At 36.8% G+C, this 17,390-nt stretch overlaps 1 pseudogene; it reads left to right on the top strand.

The window, feature by feature from the left end:
* Nucleotides 1–1,180: 1,180 nt before the first annotated feature.
* On the top strand, nt 1,181–16,405 carry LOC149534433 (cytochrome P450 94A2-like; annotated as a pseudogene).
* Nucleotides 16,406–17,390: the final 985 nt, after the last annotated feature.

Raw genomic sequence — 17,390 nt, 5'->3', positions numbered from 1 at the left:
GTCCATTTTAGGGTTAGGTTGGATTAGGTAGGATTCAATGAATCTAACCCTTATTTCATTTTATTCTCTTCTAGAAACTTCACCTTCAATCCTCTTTGAATTCACCTCAAAATAGTTCACCATGAATTTTGTGCCACCAGCTCATCAACCTTATCTTTCACATGGTTCACACAATCCAAGAAATCAAACTTGTCAGCTCAGATTCATCTAATTTTTTTTATCTTTCTCATAATCCTAACACTAAGCACTAACTGGGTTTTGATGCTCAACACAAATTGTGTTGCTCAACATCCTCTATCAAATCACTCAGCATGAACTAAAGTTTACTAGTGCTTGACATCAACTAAACTTTACTTGGCTTATACTAAAATTAGATTTTCTCAGCTCCAACTAATTTTTTTCTTAGCTTGCACAAACTTTTCTCATCACCCACTATGTAGAATGTTAAGCTTGGTAGACAAACTTCATTTAATTTGTTCTTCTAAACTTAAATAGTGTAACCAACCATTACAACCTTAAGTAGATTATCAATGCACTATAATATAATTCTCTTAACTTATTCTTGTACTCCTTTTCATATCATAAGTCAACCTTTCCTCTAGGTGCTATTGTTAACTCATTTGATCAAATCCTCTTCATCAGTTAAATAAATGACAGTACTTAAATCATATAAGCAATTGTCTAACCAGCACCTAGTAGGTTTGACATCATTGAAAAAATAATGATTGAAACACATTTATCATACTTGTATTAATTTGTTTTCAATAGCTTCTATTTCTCCAATTAAGATCACTCTTATAGTTTCTCTTGATGATGCTAGTACTACTACAACCATAGTTTGTTGTGATTTAGTGAAGTAGGATACTCCTTGTGATTCAATACAAAAGGATAATCTTTTTCTTTCATTTATATTTCCTCGGGGTGACTGCTTGATATATATTGTAGGTTTATTTGTGTAGCCCTATATTAAGTATTTTGGAGACATCATGGATGATATTTATCCTCTCTTTGTTGAGGATGATCTTTGGAAAATCTATGTAAAAACTAATTTCTTTGACACCCATGTTTTGGCAATATTATAAATTTTATTTCAGCCTTTTACTATTTTTCTTGTAATTGTTATCACCAACATTAAATACATTTAGATTTTTTATTTAATAACTTAGAGGATAATAACTCCATGAGTAAGGCTATCACTAGCTTTAAGAAGAAACCCATTGTCAACCCTGCTCTACGTGAGGGATTATTGCTGCTAATACACGAGTACTTCAAATCTCAGATGATTAGCAACAATACTTCGCTGGATGCAGAAGAGGAAAATGGTAGCTCTAGCTACTCTTTTGACTCTGATGAAATTCAGAGCATAAGTTTGGAGAAGCTGGGGAATGTTTCTTTTGGAAAGAAAATTAAGGGTCATGTTAAGAAGCAGTCCTCTAATTTAACCCCTAGAAGAAAGAGCCCAAGGGACCATAGCCAAACCTTTGGTAAAGATGATATGGATTATAATGAGGATGAGGAGGACATGGCTTCTGATGATGAAGACAAGGAGATGGAAGAGGATATTAAAGAGGACCATGCTGGGAAAAAATGGAAGAGGGATGATGCAGATAATGAGAGGGTTTCGAACCAGGGATCGGATGTTTCGATTCTCCCCCTTTCCCCTGTTCATTCCCATCCTCAATCTCACTCTAAGGAGAAGGAAAAGGATAATATTGGTGCTAAAGAGGGGGAAGTACTTTTCAAAAATAGGAGAAAATATTGGAGGAATTTCAATGTTAGGACTGCAACATTGGGAATTTATAGAGAAGCTATGAATCCTCATATTTTTGGTGGAAAATTAGGAAGAGCCCTAGCTTGAAGAGCTCATTGATCTAGCCATTGTGGCCATATCTGATAATGCAAGGGAGATGGGTATGAACCTTCAAAACAATGCTCCTAATAGCATGATTGATGATTTCAGATCAATCAAGTGGCTATAACATGAGCTGGAAGAGGTCAGAGAGAAGATTTGTCAGTTGGAGGGCAACAACAGGAAAACTAAAAATGAGAACCGAGAGGATCAGAGTGATAGAACCAGTCTAATTGAGAGGAAAATTAAGAATCTTGAAAATTACAATCATAATTTGGCTAGTCAGATGATCTCTCTCCTCAATTTGATCAATGACAATATTCTCTCATTAACTAGTTTTTTCAAAGACAGAAGCCTGCTGGTAGGTGAGGACGGAAAGGATAGAGAAAGAGTCAGGTCTGATGATGATATGGCCACTAACATCACATTTACTAGTTTGGACCAAGAAACAAAGAAAGTATAGGAGCAGAAGGCCGAGGAGCACGAAAAGATTACAAGGCTGCCCAGACCATGCAGGGCTTCGAGAAGAAGAATGAAGAGTAGCCCTCTTGTTCTATCTTTTTGTGTTTTTGTTGTTTCTCTTTTGGCTTTTCGTTCTGGCTTTTTCTTAGTTATGTTAAAGATAGTTTGATGTGGCCATTTTGTTGGCCTTTGTTGTTGGCTAGGCCTCATGCTTATTATCAGCCAATAGACTCATTTTTTTGGTTGGGCTTATTTGCTTATTATCAACCTTGGTTTGTAGCTACTTTTGGGTTTCAGGGTCCCTATAAAACCTATTTATCTTATCAAAAACTTAGAGGATAATATAGGAAATATGAAGATAATGAGAGTTACCAATAGTCAATCATAGTTGGATAATGTTTATTATTATGTAATAATCATAACCAGTCATACATATTATACAAAAATTCCCCCTTTAATACCTTGACCTTATCGTCATAAAACTCACCTTGTCCTAGGAACCCCCCCTTATGGGTAACAAAAAATGAATAAAAATATTGATTACATAATATGAATATAGGTATTGAGAAACTATGCCATGGAAGAAAAAAAAATCAAGTGGATTGCCACATCTCCAAAATATCATAAAGGTGACGCCTCAAGATGAATCATTGATCTCTCATTCAATATCATCAAATCATAGACTTTTAATTATTCTTGACCAAATAATTGACACTAAAATCCTCACACAGAAAGCTCCATCATGGTCTCCCTAACCTCATTAGTGTGCCAATTTTTTTAATATCATAATCTACTATTCTCTAGAAAATCATTCACACTCAATCTCTTTGTTGAACCCCAAATCTATATCCAAATATAATATATTCATAAGACATACAGTTTTCAAATAATTCAACATCAACAAAGAAAGAAAAGATGGAAAACAAATATCAATAAAGAATTATGTCTCGAAGAGAGAAGCTAACTTGATATGGTTGGAATTTATCTATCCTCTAGTGTTATCAGCCTCCAATCCAATTTTTTCAACCTCAAATTTATCCCTATTACTAGAGGAAGTGATGTAGTGTCAAATAACCCAATAAAAGAAAATCATAGGACTCTTCCCTTAAATAACCTTAGTGACAATATTAAATTAGGTCTGAATAAAAAATATAATAATTTCTTGATATTTATCAATATTTAAAATTTTAATTTGAACTAAGAAATATCCTTGTCCATTTTATGAAGTATAGATGTGTTAATATTAAGATTTTACAATTCAATTTTCATATATAGTATCTCCCCAATCCATATTATATTTAAAAACATGACTAATTGTTGAAGATGTTTTAAAAGTTTCTCCTTAAGTATTGAAGGATATTCAATTCCATATGCAATATTAGGACCTTTCAAATGACACATTGATATATTCCCACTATTACCAAAGATGTAAAATAAATGATACCTTCCATGTTTTCCCTAGCTAAAATATTCAGGCATTTCCAAGAAGGGTTTACCAATTCATGAACAATATCACCTCACTCCTTGGTAAATTGACTAACTCCAAAGGATAAGTCTAGAATATATGAAGCCTTGTGAGGAGTGGAAAAAAGAGTGAGAGTCACCTTCCTATGAAATGAATCCTCATAATTATTTCTCATGCCCATATCTTGGCATTCTTGACTAGAGAGAAGTGACCAATCCAATGCATTAATAAAGCTTGCAAGTGAAAAATGAGTCATGTGAGGGAACACTATTATTATATTATAAGTTTTGAATTAACAAGTATAGAAAAATATTTTTAATGATGTCCTTGATATTATATATAAAATGTCTCAAATGAAATAAAATATTTTTTTGTTACCCACATAAATAGTCTCCATGAATGACTTGTGGTCTTATATATAGTTTTCCATGCTAACCTTATATAATATTGTTTTAGCTCACCATTTTTTGGTCAACCAATTCTCTTATTGTAGCTTGTATGTTTTCATTTTTTCTCCATTTTTGAAAAGTTCTTTTTATATGGAGCCTGATTGATATCAAAGGTTTTGTCTTCTCTACTTTTATTCGCTTAGTTTGGGTTTTGGTCAGCATCCCTTATAGGGTCAAGATTCTTTGTTTAGTGGATGTAGCATCAACTTGGGTGAACCATGTTAAATTTTGGTATCCTCTTGTTGAATTTTTGTGTATTTTTTATTCCTCTACTCTATTCGTTAAATTTTCATTTAACTATTAGATATTCTGTGTGATAATATTTGATGACAAAGGGAAAAAAATTCACTTTTTATCTACATCAGTGAATAAAAAAGTTAGCCTATATCTAAAAATTTCTAGGCTATTCTCCTAAATAGATTCAAAATTGTTTACGAAACTAGGATTTTCTTTAAAGAAAAAAAATATTATTCTTGATTTTGTTTCTAACATTCTTGAGATAACTTGTAACATAGCTTTCATATCATTAACAAGTTAAATGATAATATTAGTCTCAATATTTGTGTCATCAAAGGATACACTATCACTCAACATTCTATGTTTTTGATTAGAGGAGAAGAAAAATATTTAAAGGGACATGAAAACCCTTACAAAAAGATTTTAAAAGGGATCAAGAACCCCATAAAGATGAAACTCTAGTGTCAAGTAAATAAAAAAGGTGTAGCAACCTAAAATAGATAAACACACAATAACCAAGAAAGATAAGATAGTAGAAGAGCTAGCTTCCAAAGAGAAGACAACATCCAATGTTGGCCTCACTATAAGAAACAATTCTCTACACAAGAGAGATCATTGGAATTTTGAGGTTCCCAAAACCATAACTCAGAATGATCATGGATCATTGAGACATTATAAAAAGTTATGAGAGTCCCACAAATAGGTTATGTCAGAAGAACTAGACTGCCACTTGGAGATAGAACATCCTAAAACTTTCCAACAAAAAAAAAATTAAAATAAACATCCTACAAAATGGGTCCTTCAAAAATATCAGCATCCATTTGGTTAAAAAAAAGGAGCTTAAATAGGCTCCAAACTAGAGAGTAGAAATAGAAGAGGAGTAAAGATCAGAACTATTGATCAATGAAACCTTTCAACTATCTAGAAGGTAGATGGTTTATCATTAAATGATGGATGAGGAGAGAAAAGAATAACCGAAGAAAAATCAAGATCTCGCTCAACCTCCATCAAATACAATATGCTAAAATAAATAGGATTAAAATCACCAACATAGAACTTAGGTTAGTAAGAAATACCCAAAACCAAATCAAGGTCAAGAATGACACCCCAAACTAGCACATAGGTAGTCACAAGATATTGTTTAGAAAAAATAATACAATGCTAGTCTCCAAACCAAGGAAGAGGGCAACCACCAATAGCTAGCAACCACCACGTACCTTGTGTAACAAGCCTTATAGGATATAAGAGGGGTCTCCAAACCAAACCTTTAGGTTATACCATGGGACCCAAAAGATGAACCCATAACTACCTCAAAATAATGATCATCAAAGAACCTAAAGAACTTTAGTGGAAAGAGAGACTCCCTAAATCAAACTAGGTAATTTTCAACACTAAGTCATGTCCAAGATGAAACAAAGTTTCTCACATAAAATCTTTAATCTTCACTTTCCAAATATCCACAATGTCCTCAATAGGAATGGATGTCATCTCTAAAAGATTAAAAAGAAAGAGTAATCAAAGATCAGTGGAATAACCCCCAAAAGTAAGAAAGACAAGTACCTTGACCTCAATAGGGACCAAATCCCTTATATTAGAAACCCAAAGAGGCTAAGACTAACCCTAACCAAACAATTTGACAAAGTCAAATTTATCAAAAATTTTGGCATTAGCCTTTAGTATAAAACAAAATGATTGAAGGCATCAAAAATTATCACCGAGGATAACAAAAAAGATTGTCAAAAGGAGAGAAATCATAAAAATCCTAGAAGGAGACAAACCCTTAGCACAAAGGGACACCCAAAAGAAATAACATCCAACTAAAGTACAAGGCCTAGAAGTAGAAATCACCCACAAATCATCCCCAACAAGAGATGAGGAAAGTTTAATCACAATCATAATCACTAAAAATCTAAAATTGAAGGTCTTCTAAGGGAGGAGAGACCCAACATGACCTAAAAACATAGAGACCCACACCATCCAACAACACCACTACAAACTAGAAGGGGCACAAAGTACCTCCAACACCCACCATAAATGTGGATACCACAACATATAAGAGGTGTAGACAAAGTAATACCCCATGGGGAATTGTCTTGAGAGGACAAAGACATTAGCAAAGAGAAGACACACCAATAAACCACCCCACTAAAGGCCCCAACACTGCAATAAGGACATCAATAGAAGATCCAATAGATATGCCCATAAAACCCATCTAGATCTTTTTCATTGTCATATTTTTCCTTCAATTCCCCATTGAAACTTGAAACCCTGTCTGCTCACCCACACCTTCTAGAAGCCATTGTCAAACATACTCAACATTATATGGTCCAACCATTGTGAAACATACTCAATATTCTATGTTGAGTGGCATAATTTTATAAATTGTTATTGAAAGAATATAGCTTTCTCAATAATCCTTGACATTTGATTCTTTAAATAAATCAAACTCATTATGATGCTTGTCTAAGCCTTTATCCCTCACTAGTTTAGATTTTATTTCTTTCTTCTTAATATTTAATTTTATGTCAAGTCCCATGGTTTTTCATTAGATAACTAATGCATATATATATAGATTTTTCTATGAGCATTGAATTGAATTTTCCTACACATTTTATGTGAAATTTAGTTTTAGATGCTAATTAAATAAAAAATTATCTTTGGATAGATGATCTTTTATTGAAATATAATGTCAAGTGTGTAGCACTTCTTTCTAAATCATTAGTTTTGGATCACAGACATACAAACCAATGTCAACCACTTATAAGAAAACATACATATAATCTATTGTGTTATAATTTGAGAGATACATTGTTCAATTTTAAATAAATCCCTTTAGTACTTATTGACTTTGAACAATTAATAAATACTTCAAAACAAGAATGTAAATTTATGTGATTTTGGATTAAGGTAAAAATTGGTTTTTAGGGAAGCCAAAACCTCAATCCATAAATTACAAATACAAAATATTAAATAGAGTCCAAGTTGAAGAACTATGTGGGAAAAGATAAAACCTACTAAGCTATCCAGTAACCAACAAAACTAAAACTAGCACTACAATGAACCAAACCCAACAAAAAACGTAGAAGACAAAAAGACAATACAAAGGAAGGTCAACCAAAAACTAGACAAGCTCCTTAAGATCTTTAGCCGCCTATATCTTTGACATGTTAGGATTGTATCTAGTATTTTTTTGAGCACCAAAGATGGTATCTTTCTTCCTATTGAGTTTAACTCTGGTCCTCTTGCTCAACCCCTCTATGATCTCCATCTCTTTTGCTTTGCCTCTCAGATGAACATCAAGCTCAATACCTTCCCTGTTCGATTTTCCTTTGTCATTCATCATTTTCAAGAAAGAAGTATGGATTCTATCATCTCTATTCTAAAGGATTTTGTGAATCCTTTCCTTGAAATCCTTAAGTTGAGATGACGTGTCCTCATTTTTTCCTTGCATCTTCCTTCTTACATCACTTTCTTCATTGAGTCATTTCTCCAAATAGAAAACTATGTTTCTTAGATAATAGATTTTATTGTAAGTCCAATTCTCAATGACCAGAGAAAGGTCTTCTTTGTCCTTGGCTTTGCTAAGAAACTCCAGGGAAGTAAAGGAAATGTTAAAATCATAAGTCACATAATGCTTTTTTATCTTTCCTTATTTGAACAACCTCAAAGTTTGAGGTAAGATAAACAACTTTCTTGACTAGAGAAGTTTCCTTGCTGATATCGGTCTACTTTTGCTTTTTCCCATGGGTATCTTCATCTTTCTTTAATTTCTTTGCAGGGGAAGGGGAAACAAAATCCTTGTGAGATTTAGCAAGAGGAATGTTCTAGTGCATATGGGAAGGATTCTTCCTATCATCGTCTATTTCCATGTCATCCAATTTGTTGTCCCAACAATCCTCTATAGCCCTATCATCCTTAGATTCTTCTTCTTAGGGGTTTTCTTCATCACCCATATCCATCCCACTTTTGTCAAGCTCTTTCATATTCCTTTAGTACCTTTAACACTCCAATAGGGTTTCCTCTTTTTCCCACTACCATCTTCCTTCTTAATGTTCTTCAAGGCATATTTGGGATTCCAAACATTACACTAATCCCCAAACCAAAGAATGAGACCTTCATGGAGAATGGGCAACAAGGACTTAATGACTTTTTTTTGTGCAAATTTATACAATTAACCAATAAGAAATCGTTTAATTTTTTAAAATAATAGAAAATTAAAAAATATATTTTCAAATTCACAAAAGATATAACTTAATAAAAAAATAATAAATTGACTAGAAACAATATTATTATAATTGGTTGAATGTGTCATACTTGAAATGTCATTATATGTAAAAGTAAGAAAGAAACAATAATATGAAAGAAAATAAATCAAATTGTTTAAAAACTATTAAAATGGCCAATAAAAATTAAAAATGTAGCATTTGCCACTCGGTGCTACAGTTTCCGTTACGAAAGCGAGCATTTAATAAGGTTGATTGATCGGAAAGATCCGCGTTTTTCTGGAAGATGCCTCTAACGGGTTGGTAGCTGTTAAGATCAAGCCGGCCATGGAGAGAAATAGAGATACACTCAATAGTTAGATCAAGTAAATTGTTGAACGCGTTCATACGGTAGATCCAGAGCAATTACATCTGCAAGAGATATGATGTCTCTCCTTATATTTATTGTATATTATTAGTTTTGACTCTTGAGTCGAAATGTATGGCAACCTTCTAAAATTCAAATAATTGTTTACACGCAATCTAACAAATCTCTCATCCGTTCACAACAGGCAATCTCACATATACCCCACCTCTCGGATCCTTTCATGTTATTTTACCTCGCCATTTCATGGCCGGCCAGTCACTACGGGATTCCTGGTCCACTAAAAATGCTCAATCTAGATACCCTCTCACAATGGGTTATACTTTCATTTGGAACATCCATGAGGGAAGAGAAGTAATCCTGCCTATTTATAATGTAGGAGCTATTGTTGTTCACTCAATCCAAGTCTCGGTGAAAATGGAAATCATGGCTGCGCTGATCCCTCTTGGTTTTCTCTTTTCCTTTGTTACCTTCTTTTTCTTAGCGCAGCTTCTCTTCTCTCTTCAAAGGAAGAGTAAATCTAGTGGTGAAGGCCCCACTGTCCTCCCAATCCTCGGCATCCTCTTTCCTTTGATAAAATCCGCCACAGGTTCCATGATTGGATTACTGAGTTGCTATTAAGTTCTCCTAGCAATACATTCAAGTACCATCGGCCAGGAGGATTGAAAGGGTATTTCACAGCCAATCCTGCAATTGTGGAACATGTGATCAAAACCAATTTCGAGAATTACAGGAAGGGAGAGCGGTTCGACCTCATTCTTCACGACTTTCTGGGCAGGGGGATTTTCAATGCCAACGGGGAGGCGTGGAAGAGGCAGAGGAAGGTTGCCAACTATGAATTCAACACCAGGTCCCTCAGAAACTTCGTAGTGCAGACGGTGCAATCAGAGATTCTGGAGCGCCTCATTCCTGTGCTCTCCAAGGCCTCGGATGAAGGGCTCTCCATTGACTTGCAAGATGTTTTGCAGAGATTCACCTTTCACAACATTTGCAGAGTTGGCTTCGCTGCAGATCCTGCTTATCTCCATCCCTCTCTTCCCGAGTTACCTCTTGCAACACAATTCAGCAACGCCACAGAGTTAAGCTTCGGGAGTTTTCTTTACAGCCTCCCCTTTCTCTGGAGATTCAAGCGTCTTTTTAACCTCGGCTCTGAAAGGCGGCTGCGCGAGGCGATTGACATGGTCGATGAGTTTCCCATGAATATAATTCGCTCGAGAAGGAAAGAGATCGCCTGCAAGAATCAACTCAAGGGAAGAAATGATCTCCTTTCCAGATTGATGGCAGCTGCTGCTGACTTTGAAAGTGAGGAGAAAAACAAATCCGATGTTTTTCTTGAGAGACATGATAGTGAATTTCATGCTAGCTGGAAGAGACACGCCATCGACTGCACTGACGTGGTTCTTCTGGGTGCTTTCATTACATCCGCGAGTGGAATCAGCCATCCGCCATGAGATTACGCAGAATCTTTCAGACAGAAAAGTAGAAGCAGAAGCATTAAAAGGGACTGCTTTCACGTACGAGGAATTGAGGGACATGCAATACCTTCATGCTGCTGTATCCGAGTCCCTGCGCTTGTATCCTCCAGTGCCATTTGATTCCAAAGCAGCGGTGGAAGAAGATGTTTTACCGGACGGCAGTTATGTGGGGAAAGGATGGAGTATGGACAATGTGAAAAATCAAACTATTGCAGTTACTGATTATTAATCTCTTATCACAAATGATTATTAAACTGCTGAAAATAAATTTTCAGCTAATATCGAAAAATAACACAACTGCAACTTCACTTAAAATACGGAAAGAAATGCGCAACAGAATCAACACAATATTTTCGGACAAATTGTCCCTGGAAAAACCCCTAAGGGAAAACCAGTTCTACAGATGAAAAATTATATTAAACTTCAGCAAATCAAGAGATACAAAATTCCTTGCCTCACACTGGCAGAACTCCGACAACCTCCTAATTTCTCCCGCTGATATTTCTCACTGCTATCCCTGCGCTAACATTGCGCCCTTGCTAACACTGCAAGACTGTTTGCTAACACTGCAAACTGCTTCTCCAAAATGCTTCTTCCAATCCAAATGACCCAATGACCCCTTTCTATACTACTCCTGTTGGTAAACCAATGACCGAGATTAAATCTAACCAACGGCTGAGATTAAGACAACTCGACAGCCAATAATAGAATTGGTTGCAAAGTGTCCAAAAGGAATCATTAAAATTAGTAAATAATAACCATTTACTAATTTTTGGCAAGTGGACAAACAGTTGTCCAAACCACCCATAAATACAACCGCTATTCATAGATAAGGACGAACAGCTGTCCAAGCTACCCATAAATAGTGTTGCTATTTCCGGGTCAGAAATAACAGTTGTCCAACTAACAATAATTAACACTCCCTCTTAGCGAGGAAGCTGTTCTGCATGACACCCATCTTATCTCTGAAGAAGATAAATTTGGCCTTTCCCAAAGCCTTCGTCAGAATGTCTGCTACCTGCTCATCTGTAGGTATGTATTGTAGTCGAACAACTCCCCTTTGTACACAATCTCTGATGAAGTGATATCTGATGTCTATATGTTTAGACCTATCATGAAACACTGGATTTTCAGACAACTTGATGCAACTCTGATTGTCACAATGTATCACAGTAGTCTCAACCTTCTGACCAAACAAGGCTGCTAACAACTTCCGAAGCCATATAGCTTCACATGTCGCCATGCTAGCTGCTATGTATTCTACTTCTGCTGAACTTAGAGCCACAGACTTCTGCTTCCTGCTGAACCAAGATACAACTCCTGATCCCAAGCTGAAACAACACCCTGAAGTGCTCCTTTTGTCTGTTGTACTTCCTGCCCAATCTGCGTCAGTATAGCCTATCAACCTGATACCTTCACCTCGAACATATCTGATCCCATACTCGACTGTACCACACAAGTAACGTAGCACATGCTTAGCCGCTATCCAATGCATTCTCTTTGGTTCAACCATGAACTGACTAAGAGAGTTTACTGCAAATGCTATATCTGTCTAGTGTTGACCAAATACATAAGCGAACCAATCAACTGTCTATATAAAGTGGGATCTACATCTTTCTCCTTAGATGTATCTACCTTCCTCCAATTCGTGATCATGGGTGTAGACATGGCTTTGCAATCCTCCATCCCAAATTTCTTCAAGATTTCAATGCAATATTTCCCTTGACCAAGGAAAATCTTCCCATCTGTCTGCCACACTTCCATGCCTAGAAAGTAGTGCATAAGTCCTAAATCCTTCATCTCGAACTCTTCTGCAAGGTTCCTCTTGCAATCCACTATGAGCCCTAGTGAACCTGTAAGAAATAGGTCGTCCACATAAAGAACAAGAATGAGAATCTCACCCCTAACCATCAAGTAGTAGAGGTTAGCATCTGCTTCACTCTTCACAAAGCCCATTTTCTACAAGTATGTATCAATGCACTCATACCACGCTCTAGGAGCCTGCTTGAGTCTGTACAATGCTTTCTTCAATCTGCACACGTGGGTCTCTTTGCTATGTGCTACAAAGCCTTCTGGTTGTTCTATGTATACCTCCTCCTTCAACTCACCATTGAGGAATGCTGTCTTGACATCCATTTGATGGATCTGCCATCCCATCTGTGTTGCAAGTGAGATTAGAGCTCGTATAGAAGTATACCTGGCAACTGGAGCAAATGTCTCATCATAGTCTATTCCCTCCTTCTGAGAGAACCCCTTTGCCACAAACCTAGCCTTGTATTTCTCGATGCTACCATCTGCACCGTGCTTTATCTTATAGATCCAGCGTGATCCAACTATAGCCCTATCTGTTGGTCTAGGTATTACCTCCCACACATCATTCTGCATTATTGAAGAATATTCCTCAACCATAGCATCTCGCCATACCTGATGTTCTGCAGCTTCCTGATAGCTAGAAGGCTCACTATCTACCAACTGACTAACTAATGCCACATAGTCATTCAACTTGGTTGGTTGTCTTCGCTGTCTAGTACTCTTCCTAGGAGTTCCCGCAAACTCCTGAGTATCCCTTTGTGTATCTGGAACCACATGGTTCCTGCTGCCAACTGTAGAGGATGAAATGTCAACCTCTAAGTCTTCCAAATGCATTTCCTGTTGCACCTGTTGCTCCATACTCTATGAACCTTCACTAACTGAGTCTACACTCGTACTGGTAACTGTACTTGAGCTTTGATGCCCTTGACTTGGTCTTAGAGCTTCTGTTGGCTGCTCACTCTGATCATCTGCTGGCAAATCTCTGGATCTCTTGAATGCCTTGTCCTCCATGAACTTGACATCCCGTCTGACAATAACTCTTTTAGTCCCCGGAATGAAAATCCTGTATGCCTTTGAGGTCTCACTGTACCCAACAAAGTACCCCCTCTCTGCAGTCTGATCTAACTTTGTACGCGTATCTCCAGGAATATGACAATATGCCAAACTCTCGAATATCCTGAAGTGACTAACATCTGGCTTCTTCCCTGTGAAAGCCTCCTCTGGTCTCATCTTCCCTAGCACCTTGTGTGGAACTCTATTCTGAATGTAGACTGTTGTATTATGCGCCTCTGCCCATAAGTAACGGGGCATGTCCTGGTCATGTAGCATAGCTCTTGCTGCCTCCGATATAGAACGGTTCTTCCTCTCAGCAACTCCATTCTGCTATGGATTGTAAGGAACAGTCCATTCTCTCTTGATTCCTTCTCTGGTGCAGAACTCCTGGAAGACATTTCCTTTGTACTCGCCTCCATTGTCTGACCGAAGAATCTTTATCTTCTTTCCTGTCGAGTTCTCCACAAGAGCCTTGAACTCTTGGAATTGACTGAAAACCTCATCTTTAGTCTTCAAGAAGTATATCCAGGTCTTTCTAGAGAATTCATCAATAAAAGTAACATAGTACTCATATCCTCTGAGATATTTCATTGACATTGGTCCACAAACATCTGAATGTACTAGATCAAGAACACCCTTAGATCTGGTGTCACTCCTTGGAAAAGATGCTTTCGCAAACTTCCCCAACACACATCCCTTACATACATCGTCATGCTCTGTGCTCACCTCTGGAACACCTGTCACGGTCTCACGAAGCAATCTAAGTGCTCCATGATGAATATGGCCCAACCTCCTATGCCATAGCTCTCCAAGATCTCTAGGATTATTGTTGCTCATAAGTTCCTTAGGAGTATCAAACTACAATCTATAAAGGCGACCACTCCTAACTCCAATAGTTATGGGTGATTTCCAATCCTTGTGCTTAATCAACACATGTGTCCCTCTAAAGAGTACATTATACCCCCTATTTTGAAGAACAGATACAGAAATCAAATTCATACCTAAGCCTGACACATATAACACATCATGAAGAGGAATTATCTTTCCATTCTCCCTCTGAAACTGAACAGTCCCTTTCCCAACAGGGTTGAGTTTGGACAAGTTTTCCATAGAAATCTGGATGTTGGTGTCCTCCTCCTTGTAACTGGAGAAGTACTCTCTAACTCCTGTCATATGAAATGACGCCCCACTATCTATATACCAAACACACTGTGAGGTTGAGCTAACCATACAAGCTATGAGCGCAAACTCATCTTCCATTCTGCTGGAGAGTTCTTCTGCACTTGCTGAAGCTACTACCTGCTTCTTACCCTTTTTCCTCTCTGGGCAATCACTGACATAGTGGCCAAACTCGTGACATCCAAAGCACTTGACCTTAGAAAGGTCCTTCTTCTTCTTTTCACTTTGTGAATTTGATCCTTTGCTAGATCCCTTCTTTGCTTTCCCTTTACCCGCTAGGGCAACGTTCTCTTGTTCCACCTCATTTTTCTGACTCTTGTTGGCCCCATTGACAAGACTTAGTCTAAACTCCTCTTGAGTGAAATCAGTACATAGTCGATCCCAACTCGATAAAGTATCTCATCCACTGACAACTTGAACAAAGACACTCCATTGTTTAGTAAACCCATTTAGGGCTATTCTCACTAGCTCATCATCACTAGGGCTATCTCCAACAGCTGCTAACTCATCCTTGACAAGTCTGAGCCTGGTGAGGTAACTTGTGACGTCCTCTCCCTGATTCATTCGGGTATTCTTTAGCTTCTCTCTGAGAATCAACTTCCTGTTAGTGGTAGCATTCTGGTATAGATTTAGAATGGCGTCCCACATCTTCTTTGTTGTATCTAGCTCCGAGATATGTGGAACAATATGATCCTTGACAGCATCAAGGATAATCCTCCTCGCTTTGGCATCGTCCTTCTTATATGCTGCAAGCTGTGTTGCATCAGTTGGTACAGGTACACCACTGGTAGCATAATCCTTGATACCATTCTCTTCCAACAATAAAGAAATTCTGGCCTTCCAGACACCAAAATTTGAGGCACCATCCAATCTATCCTGATCTCATGGGTTTAAAGCAATAATAAATCTAAAGAGATCAAAATTTCTTTCCTAGGGCAAAACTCTTCTACCCTTAACAATGTTTTGATACCATGTGAAAAATCAAACTATTGCAGTTACTGATTATTAATCTCCTATCACAAATGATTATTAAACTGCTAAAAATAAATTCCCAGCTAATATCGAAAAATAACACTACTGCAACTTCACTTAAAATACGGAAAGAAATGCGCAACAGAATCAACACAATATTTTCGGACAAATTGTCCCTGGAAAAACCCCTAAGGGAAAACCAGTTCTACAGATGAGAAATTATATTAAACTTCAGCAAATCAAGAGATACAAAATTCCTTGCCTCACACTGGCAGAACTCCGACAACCTCCTAATTTCTCCCGCTGATATTTCTCACTGCTATCCCTGCGCTAACACTGCGCCCTTGCTAACACTGCAAGACTGTTTTCTAACACTGCAAACTGCTTTTCCAAAACGCTTCTTCCAATCCAAATGACCCAATGACCCCTTTCTATACTACTCCTGTTGGTAAACCAACGACCGAGATTAAATCTAACCAACGGCTGAGATTAAGACAACTCGACAGCCAATAATAGAATTGGTTGCAAAGTGTCCAAAAGGAATCACTAAAATTAGTAAATAATAACCATTTACTAATTTTTGGCAAGTGGACAAACAACTGTCCAAACCACCCATAAATACAACCGCTATTCATAGATAAGGACGAACAGCTGTCCAAGCTACCCATAAATAGTGCTGCTATTTTCGGGTCAGAAATAACAGCTGTCCAACTAACAATAATTAACAGACTATAGCATCTATGCCATGGGCAGGATGGAAAGCATCTGGGGAACAGATTGCCTCGAGTTTAAGCCCGAGAGATGGTTGGTGGATGGGAAATTTGTAGGAGAAAGTGCGTACAAGTTCACTGCTTTCCACGCTTGAAATTTAGAGTCAATCAAGCTTCATATTTATCTGTTATGATTTTAGATGTGATCTGATTGGCAGGAGGGTTGATGAAATCATGGTAGTAGAGCTTTTAAAAAATTGATAATTGATCACAAGTTATTGCTTTGTCACATTTGTTGTTTCGTATTCCATAGTTTCTCAAAAATGATTTTGGATATTTCTGCATTCTTCACACTATAAGCCTAAAGGAGCAGAAAAATATAGAGCAGAAGCAAACTGAAAACTTACGTCCAAGGTCAAAGTTTTAATTTTAAACTCCTAAAGGCGAATTCAAAATTTATAATCTAATAGGTTTTACATAGTAAATCTAGAAAACATGGGGCTAGCCCTGAAATATTATATTATGATTGAGGTTCTGAAATAATCAGCAGGTGCAATTTTTTGTGATGTTAAGATATGCTATATTATTAAATTCATTAGTAGGAGGGTTGTTGAAATTTCAAGTCATAGTAGTTCGCATCAAAAATCTTAAAATCGATATCAAGTACTTGCTGTGTTGTTTCCTAAGTCTCTCAAAAAAAATCTGAATTAGTTTACTGAAAACTTGAAGATCCAGAAAAATATAGAGGACAAGAAAATCAAAAAATTACTCTCGAAGTCAAATTTTACACCTAACGAGGGGGTTTTAAGGGGTTTCTGAATTTAGACTCTAGTAAGGTTTTAAGGAAGAAAATCAGAGGGCTGCCTCTAATATATTTGCGATTAATAACACAGCTTGCCATTTTAGACCAGCGCAACATTTTTTTAACATAAAGCCCAATTGTCTTTTTATATCAGACTTATATATATAATATGTTCATATTACTCTGGGTGTGCTCTAATTGGCACGAAATATCATTTAGTTTTAATTCCTGTATTCTTACAAATATTTTTTTAGTTTTTGTTTTCTTTAGTTTCTTGAGGGGTTTTCTCATTTCAAACTTCAAACTGAATTCTATTCACATTTTGGACACTCCATGTT

Source organism: Cupressus sempervirens, chromosome 10, assembly GCF_028749045.1.
Source record: "Cupressus sempervirens isolate cs-2001-9-10 chromosome 10, ASM2874904v1, whole genome shotgun sequence".
NCBI lineage: Eukaryota > Viridiplantae > Streptophyta > Pinopsida > Cupressales > Cupressaceae > Cupressus > Cupressus sempervirens.
This window is presented reverse-complemented; position numbering and strand designations above follow the sequence as displayed.